Source organism: Saccostrea echinata, unplaced genomic scaffold (assembly GCF_033153115.1).
Source record: "Saccostrea echinata isolate AGI-Se365-2 ecotype Australia unplaced genomic scaffold, CSIRO_AGI_Sech_v1 ptg000022l, whole genome shotgun sequence".
NCBI lineage: Eukaryota > Metazoa > Mollusca > Bivalvia > Ostreida > Ostreidae > Saccostrea > Saccostrea echinata.
The window spans coordinates 8,975,699-8,979,139 of NW_026889771.1; positions in this window are offsets into that span (position 1 = coordinate 8,975,699).

The following is a 3,441-nucleotide window of genomic DNA, read 5'->3' on the forward strand; positions in this document are numbered from 1 at the left end:
TCATGTTCATTCTAGAACAAATCATTTTAATTTTTGCACATATATCTATTAAATTGTTTTGCTACAAGACCAAACTTTGAGAATGATGTCAGAGAGAGAAAGAGAGAAAATTCAATACATCTCAGGTTTTCACAATGCATATAAAATTCCATATTATTTTTGACTAGTTTGAGGATCTTTGGTATTATTGAGAATAACATTTCTCACTGAATATACCGTAAAATGTATTTTTTAAAAAATCATTTTGTTTACCTTTACTTACAATGCACTATTTATAAAAATTGAAATACATTAACAGTAAATCTTAAACAGAATTGATTAATTAAAAAAAAAGATCTGTACCTGTTATGAAGGGTTTAATATACGCTAATTTTGTAATGTTTGAACAGTATTTGTTTTGCAAGATGAACCCTCGTCATCTCGTCACTGAGCTCGTGCATTAATATCGGCTTCATTCCAATGAGCGTTGTACCTACGTCGTTCAAAGGGAGATCATTTGAGTACATCCAGAGTTACCTTATGCAAATTTCCCAAAAATACAGCTAAGCATTTGAGGGATAAGTATAAATTCGAGATTTCTAGAGGGTGGTGGTGGGATAATCTTCAGCTTGTTTTAGGCAAGAAAGGCACATGTACCTACATGTATCTGCACATACATGCATAGTACTGCTAAACAGGGAGATGTGCACCAATGTGCTTCTTCAAATTAGTCGTACACTGTACTCATTTTTAGTTTCACATATTGATCAGATTTATTTGACTAAAACCTCAGATATTTTAATCTTTAGATATTTTCCTTGCTTCAAACTGATGTGTTAACTGTATAAATCAGAACTGTGACTCAGTTAATTGTTTATAGGATCAGAATAGCTTAAGAAGACTTATTCTTTACAATCTTTCATTGACAATGCATTCTTGTAGGAATTCAGATATAGACATTGCAAGGGTGTGAAAGAAAAATCGCAAATGTTCAGTGCAGTTAAAGGCTATATGCACACACACAAAAAGCTCCTGATTTCTTTCTGTTGTAACGATTTTAATACAAGGTCATTGTTGCAGTCTTTTAAAAGTAACTGTTTTGTGAGCTGAACTCTAGACATCACGTGACCTGTAACCGTTCACCGCTATCAATGGAAAGCGTGAAAGCTCTTACCGACTACTTACACTTATGTAGATAAATGATTTTTCTATAGTAACTGTCATTGCATTTTGGCATGAATATTAGATACATTGCAATGCATTACGGATACAAGATCGGAAATTTGCCCGATCCTAACTGCAACTCCCCCGTTTTGTTTCTGAATAATTTTAGAAATTTATTTTCGGGGTATCGGATTGAGGAAATTCATGAAATTTGGAGAGCATCGTTATAAAAACCTTGCAATTCCACTTGTTAACATTATTCGTCTGTAGATATTTTCTTACTCCAGTTATTTGAATACATTGGACACAAATCAAAGCCAGGTAAAACTCTGGAGATGCCAAGACCCAACTGCGGCATTATACTTATACCTCATTCAAACTGACATTATTTGAGATTTTTCATGTTCATTCTAGAACAAATCATTTTAATTTTTGCACATATATCTATTAAATTGTTTTGCTACAAGACCAAACTTTGAGAATGATGTCAGAGAGAGAAAGAGAGAAAATTCAATACATCTCAGGTTTTCACAATGCATATAAAATTCCATATTATTTTTGACTAGTTTGAGGATCTTTGGTATTATTGAGAATAACATTTCTCACTGAATATACCGTAAAATGTATTTTTTAAAAAATCATTTTGTTTACCTTTACTTACAATGCACTATTTATAAAAATTGAAATACATTAACAGTAAATCTTAAACAGAATTGATTAATTAAAAAAAAAGATCTGTACCTGTTATGAAGGGTTTAATATACGCTAATTTTGTAATGTTTGAACAGTATTTGTTTTGCAAGATGAACCCTCGTCATCTCGTCACTGAGCTCGTGCATTAATATCGGCTTCATTCCAATGAGCGTTGTACCTACGTCGTTCAAAGGGAGATCATTTGAGTACATCCAGAGTTACCTTATGCAAATTTCCCAAAAATACAGCTAAGCATTTGAGGGATAAGTATAAATTCGAGATTTCTAGAGGATGGTGGTGGGATAATCTTCAGCTTGTTTTAGGCAAGAAAGGCACATGTACCTACATGTATCTGCACATACATGCATAGTACTGCTAAACAGGGAGATGTGCACCAATGTGCTTCTTCAAATTAGTCGTACACTGTACTCATTTTTAGTTTCACATATTGATCAGATTTATTTGACTAAAACCTCAGATATTTTAATCTTTAGATATTTTCCTTGCTTCAAACTGATGTGTTAACTGTATAAATCAGAACTGTGACTCAGTTAATTGTTTATAGGATCAGAATAGCTTAAGAAGACTTATTCTTTACAATCTTTCATTGACAATGCATTCTTGTAGGAATTCAGATATAGACATTGCAAGGGTGTGAAAGAAAAATCGCAAATGTTCAGTGCAGTTAAAGGCTATATGCACACACACAAAAAGCTCCTGATTTCTTTCTGTTGTAACGATTTTAATACAAGGTCATTGTTGCAGTCTTTTAAAAGTAACTGTTTTGTGAGCTGAACTCTAGACATCACGTGACCTGTAACCGTTCACCGCTATCAATGGAAAGCGTGAAAGCTCTTACCGACTACTTACACTTATGTAGATAAATGATTTTTCTATAGTAACTGTCATTGCATTTTGGCATGAATATTAGATACATTGCAATGCATTACGGATACAAGATCGGAAATTTGCCCGATCCTAACTGCAACTCCCCCGTTTTGTTTCTGAATAATTTTAGAAATTTATTTTCGGGGTATCGGATTGAGGAAATTCATGAAATTTGGAGAGCATCGTTATAAAAACCTTGCAATTCCACTTGTTAACATTATTCGTCTGTAGATATTTTCTTACTCCAGTTATTTGAATACATTGGACACAAATCAAAGCCAGGTAAAACTCTGGAGATGCCAAGACCCAACTGCGGCATTATACTTATACCTCATTCAAACTGACATTATTTGAGATTTTTCATGTTCATTCTAGAACAAATCATTTTAATTTTTGCACATATATCTATTAAATTGTTTTGCTACAAGACCAAACTTTGAGAATGATGTCAGAGAGAGAAAGAGAGAAAATTCAATACATCTCAGGTTTTCACAATGCATATAAAATTCCATATTATTTTTGACTAGTTTGAGGATCTTTGGTATTATTGAGAATAACATTTCTCACTGAATATACCGTAAAATGTATTTTTTAAAAAATCATTTTGTTTACCTTTACTTACAATGCACTATTTATAAAAATTGAAATACATTAACAGTAAATCTTAAACAGAATTGATTAATTAAAAAAAAGATCTGTACCTGTTATGAAGGGTTT